Raw genomic sequence first — 14,358 nt, forward strand, 5'->3', positions numbered from 1 at the left:
TAATTCAGTTGACAAAATTAAACTAGTCTAATTTGGGGATGAAAAAACCGAATCCGATGCCTGTTTTCAATTTGGAGGAAATAATAATTATAATAATAATAATAATAATAATATTCTTCGCAGCATGCGTAGCTCAAAAATGCACTTCAAACTAGATTTCTTTCAAATCGAAACGTCAGATCGACATGTTTCTTAGACCAATATGTGCGCTGTGGCACTGCTATTAAGGCTGGCAAATGATAATTCCCAACCCCTGGATTAAACAGGTGCCAGGCGTATGCACTAGAGGGTTAATTACCGGGGAGAACGCAAATTCAATGCCTGTGGACGTTTTTAGGCAAGAAACTTAACGTCATACGATTATAATTAGCGATACAGCGTGATGGGTTTGAACAGGGGTCGTTTCGATAATTGGTATGTGTTTTATTGTTTATCTTACGATTCGTAAATCAAATGTGAAACGAGGTAATTAATAGCCTCCATGAAACGAGTGATATGGAAGAACTGGATCAACAATGTTCGATGTGATGTAGCGAGAGCATTACACGAAACGCGAAGAAAAGTAAACAGTTGGAAACAACAGAATATTTGATATCCTGCACCGGTAACAACGTAAAACACTTTCTAGCCCAGGGATTGAAAACAGTTATGATATCAATTTCGCGCTTATAAGTTTATAACAGTTATTTAGAATAAGTAATGCTGCTTCGTAACCGTTTCGCGAAGAACCTTTATACATGTAACAACCGCAGCAGTTGTTTTTAAAATCATTTCAATCCCTGGTTTCAACACACAAGAATCGGTAAGGCACTCAGCGACCGAAGATTACTTCTACCGCATCGATAAGCCGCAAAAATGAAGTCACATGGCACCCTCTTCACTCTAATGCTTTATCGCACACAGTTTATATCAGTCGCGACATTTGGCGAGTGCACATTGAACAACATTGCTTCGGTAGTTCTGCTACTACAAACTTCTGCGGTAATTACGAGTTCGATTGTGAATTATGCAGTCCCAGGCGAAAGATGCTGTGAGTAAGCTTGCACCACCTCCTTGTACGCAGATGTCACGGAGGAAATTACAACGATGAATAATAAAGAGTGTAACACGCCGCATGTTGGATGTCAGTAACCGAACTTTTAATTTTTAATCAGCCATCTGCACCTGTTTATCCACAGCAGAGCAATGACATGAGAATTCACGTTCCACCAGCCAACGTCTCGATCAATGAAGCCTCTTCTTCAAGCGTACAAGACATTACGAAGTTCGAGCAGCTAGAACACCACGACGACCCCAAATTGGAGAAGAAGAGAAATCGTAAGTCGTAGCGAAGAGTGTAATTTATGTGAGGCTATTTGTGCACTTGTTTACGTAAGGACTATAAAAAAATTCTTGTAGAGCTTACTGCAATGTCTGGATGATGAGGTTTAATGTTTTGCTGAAAGACTTATCATTGTTTCAAGCCTTTTCTCTAGCTGTACGACTTAGAATACAGAGCGCCGTGTAACATAAGATGCAAAGAAATATGAGAAACATTTCCTCCGTTTGCTTTTATTTCTGTACTGACTTGACTACGCCAGAGAAAAGACGATATATTTATCGCGAGAAAAGAGCGATATATTTATCGCGATTAATAGGAAATAGATATCTTATCTTCGCGTAGAAATCGATTTTGTTGTTGAGACAATAGACAATAGACAATATCTTTGATAATAATCGAGTCTCACGTTTACGATGAATCCGACTAGAGTCACTCTGTCTGATAAACGCGGACTTCAAAGGAAATTTGCCAATTTCTATTTGAGTACCTCTAATTAGTCGATTTAAGGGCCTATTAAAAAAATAATAAAAATTATAAGTATAGCGGTTATAAAACGGCAAATTTTAAAGAAATGTGATTTTTCGCCAGGGAGAAGAGCCATTTTATTTTTTGTTTGCCAAAGTAGGAGTTTTCACAGATTTATGCTTAGGTTCACGTCGTAACTAGACATGTTTCGCATATGTGAATTTTTTTTCAAATCAATTTGTACCTCTGCTTTTTCGCAATCACTGTAAAACGAAGAGGAAATATGATTCCGAGGAAAACGCGTTTAGAGTTTCGAAAGAGGAATTACTTAGTCTATCTGCGTGCGCGCAGAAACGGTTTATGCCGCGCTCGACCTTTTCGGCTGTAAAATCCTTAATTTTGCGAATTTCAACATAAACCAAACGGCATTTTACTCGGGAAGGGTGGTACTTTAAAAAAGTGCAACAAAAAAAATCGAGTTTCTGACTGCCTAGTCCCATTAAGAGAGAAAATTATATATCTATAAATTGCATGAAACACATTTCTGTTTCAGGAGTAAGGTGTGTATGCACAATCGTATGCATAATAATTGAAATAGTCTTAAGAGTCGTCCTACACTGCTCTAGGTAGGGACAATATGTAATCGGGTACTGAAGTGGCAAGAAGTTTTCAGCGTCAGCACGAACTCCTCCCACAACAATAATTATCACTATGAATTTGCAAATGAAGGGAATCATAAAATAGCGATAAATATCTTACTAGTTTTACTTGCTGCAGTTTCTATTTTCCTAATACGAATGAGGCGTCAGCAATTTCGCGTTTTTCATTCGATGAACGTAGGTATGTAACTAAAAAGCTGCTATGTTTATGAACCCTGAACGGTGATAAAAAAAGTAAATAAATCCACTTCCAAAGAATAATGTCTGATCAGCTTTGATGTCTTTTCTGTAAACTCCAGTCAAACATATTTCAACCGACGATGACTAAACGATGACGGGTGTCGTTTATTGTTCCATTGCGTTTCGTTCATTCATCTGTTCACAATACTTAGTCTACAGTAATATTACTTTATTATAAGAGGGAGTCGATCAAAGGAGCAGCGACGGATCACTTTTCTGTCGCGAAAGCGTTACTGAAAGTCCCAAACAATTTTCGATAGATTTGAAATTCTCTAAACACCCCGCACATTGAAATCAACAGGATGAGCAATGAATTTTACCTTATTGGAAAAGTACCCAGTATGTAAAATCGGATAGCCCTTAATTCATCAGATCTAACAGTGTCTAACCCTAAACTGTAACGTTCTTGCAGCGGAGAATCGTTATTAAAATCTTCCCTCTCCACGTTTTGATACATCCTATCAATAATCTTCCCATCACCCTCACTCGGCCAAAGAACCTCCATTCTGCCCCGACGCGAGGACAAAAGTTGTTCCCCGGAAGTTCGCCAGCCCATAAACAGTCGTGAAATGGCCTCGTCGACGATAGACTCCGCGAAAGGATTCAGTTAGGACCAAAGGAGCGCGACTCGTCGTTGTACCAATCGTATATCCGTCACTCCGTCGCATAAAAAGGGCTGGTAACGGCCTTGCGACGCGATGTTACGCGAAACTCCAGGGGACGAGGGCAACGTTAACCACCCTGACCCCTCGCCGGAGGTCGCGGCGCTGCGAAAATCCGCGTGGCTGAAAGCGAGCGCTAAAGACGCCCGATGCCAGGCGACGCGCTTGGACCGTAGTATAAGTAACGGCCATATTTCGCAGCTATAACGAAACGTCACATACACACTGCCCTCTGGCAGCGAAGGGCCAGGGGGGGAGGGCGGTGTCGCGATATCGCCAGCTTTTATTATCGGCGCAATAAAACCCCGGTAACTGAGTAATAATTTAAGAGCTGAATGCCGCTCGAGCATGGCCACTTTCCACGCGGATGTCGACAATACGCTAGCGAGTAGAACCTGTGCCAATAAAGGGATGCATCCTTTGACCTGCGAGGGTGGCGATTTTACGGAAGCCCTTCAGGCTGGACTCTAAGGGTGTTGGTGCGTAGGAGGACGTCACCTTGAAGACTGCGTCTAGTTGAAGCTGTGTCTTGAGGTGACCACTCAGGAAGATGTCCTTTGATACTTTTCTGAGAATTATCTGTGCATCTGTTTTTTATCTTCCTTGACTGTACTATGAACGCTACCAACAGAATTAGATTCAATGGTAGATATTGGGAAATTAGGGCAATTTGGGAAAATAAATTCTTCACCGAAGCCATGACAGTTTCCATGCAATGGGATATTAAGGGGTCATGTTCAGTCAGGAGGCCGAGAAAAGGGTGGTCTTTGGAAATTTTTTACTCAAAAGCTATAACACATTTCTCAAAAAAACTTTTTTCCTTTTAAGCATTGCATCTAGTACCGTGCATCGTAATTTTTTTTATTTACAAATATTTATCAATAAGTTATTATCCATCACTCGACGGTTCTCTAAAAAAGGCTTCTGCGGTGACCACTGCTGCTCGAAAGTCGATTATTTAAAATAAAAAATTTAAAGGAATTTATTTATTATATTATCTAGTATTTGAACGAAGGATTTTTTTTATCCGATGCTTAGTTTTCTTTTAATTGACGAAAATCAGGCACGATTTATGATAAAAATTGAAAATTTTACTTTAAACATCAGCCATTTTTTCCCAAATCAATATTTCGAGAAATTCTTCGTTCAAATACTAAATAATATAATATAATAAGTAAATTTTTTTGAATTTTTTATTTTAGACGATCGACTTTCGAGCAGCAGTGGTCACCGCAGAAGCCTTTTTTAGAGAGCCTAAGAGTGATGGATAATAACTTAGTTATTGATAAATATTTTTAAATAAAAAAATTACGATGCACGGTACTAGATGCAATCCTTAAAAGGAAACAAGATTTTTTGAGAAATGTGGTAAAGCTTTTGAGTAAAAAATTTCCAAAGACCACCCTTTTTTCGGCCAGCTGACTGAGCATCACCCCTTAAATGAAAAGTCAGTCCACAATTACTAAGAAGGAGATTTAATTTCGATATGACTAAATAGATTATCTGAAATTTTACTACATATTTAAACCGTAATAACTCGATACAGCAATTCGCAGCAACTTTATATTCGAAATTTTTCATGAAGCATCTCACGAAAGGAAAAATATTTAGGAAAATCTTCTGCACTTGAGACGGTAAAACTCTGAAGCATCGGAACACATTATTCTCCGGTATCGAATTCTCTGATCAACGAAATAGGATTCAGGACATTATCGTCAATATCCAACGACGCGAGCTCGCTGGTATTCCAAGAAACAAATATCAACTATCGTGGGTTTCGTGTCACCGAGCACGAATCGGGGACGTGCCAGAAGAAAGGAAAGCGAACGGTGCAAGAGCGGGGCGGCTTTTTCGCGCGTGACCACGGAAAAATCGTCTATGCGCCTTTTTACACGGCCAGATCGGAGTTCCCCGGGTGCGTATCGCGCCGCGATATGGTCGAGGGCCTCAGGTTCTTGCGCGACCTTTTTCCGATAATTAATGTCCGCCGCTGGAGCCCCGCGGAAGCGGGATAGAGGACAAATGCAAGGTGAAGGGGGTGGTCAGATTAATGATAGTTTTACTTGCAGCCATTGTAAGAACGACGGATTTGACGCTATCAGGGGCGCCAAGGACGGCGGGGTGGAAAGAAGCGAAATTTATCGGCCGAATGGAACTTGCCTGGGAGTCAGATTTAATATTCAAGTTTTCGAAATCGAATTGAAAGCGAAACTTTATCGCAACGATGCTATCCTCCTCTCGGCATTAAATGCTCTCGAGGGGTCGCGATAAAATCTCTAATAGCTTGCTCTGTGCCGCGAGTTCAGTTCCCGTTTCCAGGGCATGGCTGGAAGGTGGTCAGAGACGAAAGAAGCGAGCAAAGTTGCGGTGAAATGGAGAATTCTTTTTACGACTGGTAAAACAGGACCGGATCTAATCATGTCGAACGAAGTAGCGGTAAAGTAGAGCAAACATTGACTGGATCCAGACCTGATCAAGCATCAGTGTCAGCCTCGGTCGAATAAAGCTGCTCCATGGCCGAAATCTTCACGATACGTGGCTGGTCCTTGTGTAATAAAAGTGACCTCTCCCTTCTTGAAATTCATTGTTACTCTTCGCCTATTTCTACCCGGATTGCTTGATCGAACCCCGCACGCTTGCCAACTAATCCGGCGACCTCGCTCGCCAACTGCCCCGATAGCACTGGGCGACTGACTGGGTTCGTCCGCAAAGTTTTTCGTGGAGCGGTATCATTTTGGATTCGCTGCCGGTGACGTGCGACGATCGTCGAATGGATTATGTTAGTGGGAATGGGTGACTCGTTTAATAGAATTCGTTATCAAATGCAGGCCAAGTTTTATAGGGAGGTGTGGAAGCTGGCAGCAATTTCTAGATCTCGACAAAATAAAATTGACCGGTATACGTCTGCTGCTGCCTATTTCTTGTCAAGCTATAGCGAATCAATCTGTCAGTTTGTGACGATTGAAGTTTTGACTGTTATAAATTTTGCTAGGATTGGGGTTCGTATATTATTTATGACTTATTTAATTACTTATTTATTATGTATTTAATTATTTTTTGTCCATATTAGTTAGTATCTATTTAATTAGTTACTATTATGCATTAGTTCTTTTAAATGCCTATATCTTTGTTAAAAAACATCTTTCTGCAATTAAGTTTGACTTATATTAAAGACAAACGATCATATTACGCAATCAGATAACGTACAGATAAAACTTGCAAGGACCATTGTTTGCAGCCCGTAAACTTAACAGATATCGAGAAATTTTGACAACGCGATATACTCCACTTTAAAGCCATTTTTACTTTTTAGATACCATTACGATGAAACTAATTAAAAGAATCAAAAAGTAGACAGCGCAAACTTTAAAATGTTTTCTGCTTGATTCATTTTGGATGAATCTTGACGAAGTCATGCGAATTTAAAGTTTGAGCAAATTTTAAACTCGTCATGTCCGGCTTTTCGGTGCGAATACCCCACTGTGCGCCGGTAACGTCCGCGAAAATTATATCCACGGCGAGGAAAGTGGCGGGTGAAAGTGGCCGCGTCGATACGTCGCCGGGGTTGAACTTAATCCAACATGAACCGACGTAAACCTCGAAACTTATATACCGCCGTAACGGGCACCGCTTGTACACGGTTCGTTCGACGCGGAAGCTAAAGGGGATTGGGACCACGGGGGAGGAAAGTTGCCCCGGCGCGATCGTGCCTTCGAGGAAAAGGTCTGGTTCACCGGAAAACGTGCTCGTCTTGCCGAGCCTGCCCCTCGTCCTCCCTCCCAGCCGCGTTTCCATTTTCCTCTCGTTGTCTCGCTCCCACATCCTCCCTTCTCCCCTCGCCCCCGCCTCTCCAGCCCTCTCCCTTCTTCCAGCGATACAACCTTGTGACAACATCCAGTCGAAGCACTTCTCGATCGATACCTGGCACTGTTTATTCTCTCCCTGACTCCGACGCGCGGGAAAAAGCGCCGAAGGGACGTAATGTGGCGGAGGAGATGGGGTGGATGAACGTCGGGACCCGTTCCGGTCAGAGGACGATAACGGTAACGCGGTAGGACGGCTTAAAATCCAAGGACCCGGGAAGCCGCGATGGCATTCCGCGTTCTTACGTTGCCCGCGCCGCGGCAGGTCGAAGCGGATCCGACGTGGCTGCCGTCGAAGAAACGCATTCCCGTGAAGCACGTTCTTGCCGAGGGGCTTCTTTCGCCACGGTCAAACCGCGCCATTTCGCGGCGAGGGAAGAAACGGAAGAACGACCCTCGACGCTCGTCGAAACCCCATCCGCCGGGAGTTTTCGGAAGGGGTCGTTGTTATTTATCGCTCCGTTGCATTTCGCGAATTATACGTCGCGGATTTTCCTGCGGACAGGACGTTGGGCGAGTTGCGCCGGGGCACGGAATTTCGGGGAAATTTGCATGTTTGCGGGGGAAACTCGTGTAACTCGGCAATGGCGGTTGAAATTTCCAACGGACGTTGGGAACTGCTCCGCCATGTTACAGAGAATTTTTGGCCGGAATGACGGCTCCTGTATAATTCCGCGGTTAATTCCTTCAACTGCTTCGAGCATAAGCGCGATCGTTTTCGTCGGAGGGTTGAATTTTTATTGGCTGGTAGTTAGGAGTGGTTAAAAGGGGAAGGGAAGGGGATGACGATATTTTCCTGGGGTTTCTTCGTCGAATTCTACGGTATTCCCGTCGATTTGCATTCATTTCTATTAGGCGGTCTTTAACGAACTATTTCAAATCGGCTCGCTTCTAATCCCGCCACCCTGGAAGCCTCATTTGCATAACCCTCTCCATTGTTCTCCGTTTTGCATGTATAGTAAGAAGTTCGTAAAAAGGAGGAGCAGTGGGCGAATGGAAGGTACCTGGGGAAAATGGAAATAATGCGTTTCGATAAAATTTGCAAAGGAATCAAGATTGCTGCAGGTCCTGGTTTCTCTCTGCGTGGACACAGACATCACATAGAAACTAGATAATGTCTAGTAGAATAAATACGAACGTATTGCTGTGCATCGCGTGTGCATTCCTTATCTATAGTCGCTCCAGCTGGAACTGTAGAATTTTAAAATTACACGGATGGTGAGATTGGAAGTTAGATTACATCGCAGACGTCTAAAAGAAACCTGTTAGCGAACAGATTAATTCACCGATTACCTCCTTTCACATGTGCCATTATCTCATCAAGGCTGCGCTCACAGTTCCAAACCACTGCGCATCAAACCAACAGCAAATAGGGGAAGCAATCCTTCTTCTCAACCTATCATAATGAAACAGTTTCCCTTTGCACAATTCCCTCTTCTCGCCGCCCAAAATCTCGCTTCCCAGAAATAAGCAGCTACCTTGTAATTCGTGGTTCGAGGGGACGGGATCGCGTGGCAGTGTCGGCGTAATTTTCTGTTGACGCAACCGCGCGTTTGACGTCGAAAGGATCGAGACGTCTCGCAACGGCGCTGGTGACGCCGCTCGCAGTCGTGACGCGTGCTCGCAGCACGACCTTCCCAGACTGCATTCGGGGCACACATGGAACGGGACGGACCTGACGCGTCTGGGATTCTCCTCGATGCCCAATTTCCAAACGCCTGAATAAATTAGTTGCGCAATAGAGCGCGCGACACTGGAGCCGCCGGCTTTCTCTAATTACGTGGCTCGATTTCAGCGCGCGAAAGTAAGGAGTCACGTAGCCAAACGTTTATTCCGCATGTCTCGTTCGATCGGGACGGTGGCCAGGGGACTAGCAGAGGCCATAACTCAACGGACGACCCTTTAAACGCTGCGTTACTTACACGTTTATTGGCTATTTGTAATACGCGCCGGTTGTGTAATTAATTTGTTCGGTTCGTGGATACTCTAATACCAAAGGGAGATACTGCTTTCACTTATGATGTATTCTGTGATTCGATTTGAATTTGTGTACATGTCGCAACGTGTATGGTGTTGCAAGATTGGAATCATAACGCGTGTTGTGGCGCAACGTAAGCCTGTGAATCTATTAAGATTCTCACATAGGTACACTGGCGGACTAAGTACTTACCAGTTTTTCTATTTGCTTTATTTTTGTTATTTTTTAATATCAACTTGGAACTGTGGTATGCGTTTAATATACATATTCTGATGCGTAATTGAAAGCTGTATAAAACCCAGTTAAAATTGAATTTATGTAGCTAACGAAAAAGAATTTATGACATTGAACTTGGTAACGCATTTTTGGGTCCGACAAAGGAGTTACCACTTTTGGTATTCTTTTAGGCCGTCCGAAAAACAGAAGGTGCCCTCACGAAATGTCAGATTTTTTATTACTTTTCAAAAGTAGTAACTTTTTAATAGCTTTAAAAGGGTGTTGTGTTGTCGCGTGTAATGGTATGTAGGGATTTTGTTTATCAGTTAAATAGATTTAACTTCAACTGGCTTTTATACAGTTTTCAATTCTCTATCGGAATATGTATATTGGGCACATGCTACAGTTTTGAGTTGAAGTTATAAAATAATAGAGGTAGAGTGGATCGAAAAAGTGGTAACGTTTTTTCCGCTACTGTACCTTTCTCCGACACATTAAAAACTCTGGTGTTTGTGGACAGTCGTGTAGCAGGTGTACAGGTACGTGGTTTTTAACCAGTTGATTCATTAGATACGTAACCTGGTGTCTAAGAATCTCAGGAATTTGTGTTAGAAATGGCCACTCTGCAGACCATCGCATAGTAGGGAACAGCGACACCGTTAATCACGCCTCTGTTAATTTAAGCGTAGATAACAAGCAACCACTTTGTAAAACAGCCAATTAAAGATAAGTGAAACATCAAATTAAAGATAAGCAAAAGTTCCATTAAGAGTTTAAACACACTGCGCGATGGGAATGATTCCAACTTCCAACCTGAACATACATAGCCTGCGCAACATCAACAAGATCACACCTTCAAGTAACTGTTTCTTTATTAATTTATTAGTAGAGTACCTACTTCCTCGTGGATATTTACAATTTCCTTTCACGGAGACATGGAAACTGTTTGTTTGCTATTAAAGGATCTTCCTAGTATGAGAGCAGAGAAAAAAAATTATTTATCAGGAATTAAAAAAACAAACATGTATTGCAAGTTTGTAGCTTTATTCTGTCACCTTCTAAGACTATAAAAAAAATTTGTAAGTAAAAATATCCATTTTCGAATCCGGAAAGATAATGTTCTTTTCGCTATGCTTCTATTCCGCTATAAATGCATATTTTTATTTACAATTTTTTTCCAATACTTGTTTCTTTCTTAATTTTCCGAAAAATTCAGTTCTTTCCAACCGTCGCACTAGGAGGGCCCGTTAATTAAAACCACACTCTAATACAGAAGGCAGAAAGACCGAAGAATTTCACAAACCCTGTCTGGCAATCCTGCACGCCACTTTGCGTCTCTCAAAAATCGACGTGGAAGTCAAACAGAAAGTTCGCTCGAAAGCTGAAGTTTCAGCCGGTGCTCGAATCAAACGCGTAAACGGCCGTGTTTCTGGCGAAGCACGGGAGAAGGTGCAAGTGAACGAGCAGCGGGTAGCAATGTTGCTCGTGAGGCGACGTTGTACAGCGCGTACAACGTGCCGTGACAAACGGTGAAGGAAGTTCCCGCGCACGGTCGTAACTCGGAATTCGCGAAGTTGCCAGCAACTAGCTGCCGCGAAATTAATCGTTTGTTCGTGGGGGCGGCGCGTTATGAAGGCAGCGGCGCCGAGCGTCCCCTGGAAATTTACGTTCTTAAGAATCGCCCGGGGTATTGGTGTAACGAGTCGCGTAACACTGTCAACAAACTTCCGTGGCTGATTTAACGCTCCCCCTTACTCGAGGGCCCCGTGACGCGTTCCGCGATAACTCGTCGATTCCGTATCAAGAATAATGAGCTGTCAACTCGCCAGCATTGCTGCGTGATACTTTTTCAATAATTTGCGGCGTTTTGCTGCTGCAGAATTGCTCACGTCGCGGGATATTTATTGTTTAACGAGTTACACGGTCAGCTTCGCGCGTTTGGCCGGCGCCCCCTGCGCAAAGGGGGTGTAAAAAATTTAATGGCAACAGTTTCTATAGGTAAATCTACATATTTCGACGAATGGAGAGTTATTAAGACACGACCTGCTAAATACAACTCTGCGCTGAACTTCAATAATTACTCCTACGAATTCTAGTGAATCTCCAGCTTCGCCCCATTAATTGAGTCGCGGTGCACTATGGTAGGGGCGCCAGGCGAACACGTTGTAGCGTTGTGATATTCGTAACATCGGTGGCCGGAGTCACGGATGACCATCTGTTTAGGGAAGCCGCAGCGATATAATTTCTATGGCACGCAGCGGACCATAAGCGTCGCCGAATTCTCGCGGTGTAAGCGTATTATCCTAAGCCATAAGGCGCTTATCCAATTGCTGGCCGATGTAATTACATGCGTCGTTGCTACGCTCAATAGTGCTCGTTAACTTCGACGCAGAAGGTCGAGGAAGGCGCGCAGAAGGGAAAAAGGGATGAATCAAATCTGGAGGAGCGGGGGAGGAATGAAGGGGAGGCTGGAGGGTAAGACAGAGAAGGAGGCAGACAGCTTGAGAGGGAGAAAATGGATAGTGTGTACACGAACGAGAGAGCCGTTTGGCGATAGGGCAGAGAGCGATAGAGGCCTGATAAGGGGCGAAGATGAAATAAGAAACATTTCGAGCGCGAACTAGACGAAGCGGGGCGGCTTCGTTCGACGGAACGCGAAGGGCGGCGAGGGCAAGGAAAGAGGGACCTTCGTTTACGGGATCTGAATGGTTGACGTTTTAAGAGCAAACGAATAGGAATAGTTAACAATGAGACCGGGACGTCGAGGGAACGGAAGGTTCAAGGCGAAGTTTGCGCGTGGTACCACTCGCAAAGGGACGGTCACAAATTAGAACATCTTGTGCTTCTTTTAATGACTTCTGCAGCACCCTTTGCCCTCCTTGAGGGATTAATCTCTGCGAAGTTTTGTCGCAGAAGCGTTATTACATGAATCTATATTTCAGACAGTTGATGGTAAAGAAACCTTGGGTTGCGAATATCTGAACATATCGAGGGACTATTGGCTGAAGTTGACGATAGTAAAGTATTATAGGGTCTCCTATCAGGTGAAGCTTGTGAGCCTGTTGCCAGCGCGAATCACAAAGGAACAAGACAAGAATTACTTATAAATTAATCGTGTGTATACGATTATAATTAAATAATGCATAAGCTCAAGATAGATTCACTTCGCAAAAGAAGAATAGTGGGTGATCTGACTTTTCTTTTGAAAATTTTAAACGGCTATATCTGTTGTCCTGATATTCTCAGCAAAATTTGCCTAAATGACTCGTATTCCACTTTCGTTAATAGAGGACTCATAATGGACGAATATTTACAATATATTTGTAAATCCTATGCAATCATTATTGGAAATTGTAAAGATACATAATAACTAGTACAGCAGTATCTATATATTTTTTAAATAAATGCCGCAATTTTGCGAATAAATCCTACACTTGTCCGTACTTCATAAATATGTGTTGGCAAGTACTTTAATGTGTTCAGATGAAAATTCTGAAAAAGTTCACTCTCTCATGTCTAAGTAGGTAAACAAATTTTACCGTGGGTCAGAAACGACCCGGTTCCGTATCTCGTCTCACTGTCAGACCTTCCGTCGTCCGACGGTCAAGAAACGCAGGGTCGCTTCCAAAGCTCCGAAGAAGCTCACTCGAAAAAATTCCCAACTCTGCAACCGCCCCCGTCGAAACCGTTTCGCCGTTGAAGTAATAACACGAACGTAGATTACAATAATTCAGCGCGACGCATCCTGCACGGCTGGCCTCGCGCGGTAACAATACTCCCCAGCACTGTGAAGAAAATCCCGACGGCAATCGCGCGAGATTTCCATTCATGGAATAACGTTTATGCCGGGGGTGTCCGCCACCCTCCGATTCTCCGAGCGATACTAACGAAAGAGTCCGACGATTCCAGCTCCGTTCTATTCCTCCTTCGAGACGGACCGACGAGCGCCAGTTGAACCGTGAAATTTCATTCCCGACACATCCTCCGCCCGGCCGAATCGTGAAATTTCACTACTTCCACCCCCCCGCGCCGCCCCGAAAGCCCCTGGCGTCGGACAGCCCGCTCGCTACGGGTTTTGCGGCGGGAACAGCGACGAAATCTCCGTTCGTGGGGACCGTGTCGCGCTTAGCTCCGCCGCGAATCGCTGCGAACGTTTCCATGTAAATTGCCGCGAAAGAGCGTAATCCTGAAGGGGTATGGAGGACCTCCGTTCCCTGGTGGACGATGGGGCCCGATGGCGGCGCGTACGTGAACGTTCGCTGCCAGTCTACAGGGTGCTCCGCGAGATAAGTGACGCAATTTTATGAGCACTTTCGGCTGGCCATTCTGAATCGGGGGATCGTGTATACCGTTGGACTTGAGGTATCTCTTTGGAGATGAGCGTTGAGGTATTTGAGGCTTTCGAGGACCGAGTTGCTGGAATCATAGTTCTCTGGAGTAAAATTGAAGGGGATGGAAAGTTTAATATTTCCCAGCTACTTCAGCTTTCGCTGCTCGAAGTGGAGGCGTTTATACTACGAATTTCTGATATTGCAGCTGATGATTTGTGGTTTGAAGTGATACGTAGAGGGGATATTGTTACAAAAGGAGATGAGGGAGATGCACTCTGTTGGCATCAGGTGTACTGTTGATGGACGCAAAGGGTTCGAGTGTCTCAGGCCAGGTTCGGTGTGAATCAATACTGAGAACCGTGCCCTATCGTTTCCTATGGAGTTTCAGGAAAGACTTGTACAGTAATTAAAGTTGTAGCTACTGTCACTGTCGTTGCGAGTAGGTGGAACTTCACGAAGGGAATGAACGGTAGCACGTCTCGATATCTGTGTTAGTCAGTGTATTATTTCATGTTCGCTGATGGAGGTGGATCAGGTTTGGTTAAAATCCTGCGTACGCTGTGCAACAGAGAATTATGAGAAATTCTGTGTTGTGGATGTAGTCACTAATATTCAATCGCAGT

The 14,358-nt window shown here is 43.8% G+C and overlaps 1 protein-coding gene and 1 long non-coding RNA gene across 5 annotated transcripts in view; one reads left to right on the plus strand and one right to left on the minus strand.

The window, feature by feature from the left end:
• Positions 1–14,358, minus strand: part of LOC143374420 (farnesol dehydrogenase) — a 100,674-nt gene that overhangs the window by 26,433 nt on the left and 59,883 nt on the right. The gene's annotated exons all lie outside the window — the stretch shown is intronic.
• Positions 982–14,358, plus strand: part of LOC143374505 (uncharacterized) — a 55,740-nt gene continuing 42,363 nt past the window's right edge. Inside the window, exons 1-2 of one of the 3 annotated variants that reach the window (XR_013086675.1) lie at positions 982–1,030; positions 1,155–1,317. This is a non-coding gene — a long non-coding RNA (uncharacterized LOC143374505). Of the gene's footprint in view, positions 1,031–1,154; positions 1,581–14,358 lie in introns of those variants that run through there. The other 2 variants (XR_013086673.1, XR_013086674.1) reach the window with 2 other exon arrangements.

This window comes from Andrena cerasifolii, chromosome 1 (genome assembly GCF_050908995.1).
Source record: "Andrena cerasifolii isolate SP2316 chromosome 1, iyAndCera1_principal, whole genome shotgun sequence".
In the NCBI taxonomy this organism is placed as follows: Eukaryota; Metazoa; Arthropoda; class Insecta; order Hymenoptera; family Andrenidae; genus Andrena; species Andrena cerasifolii.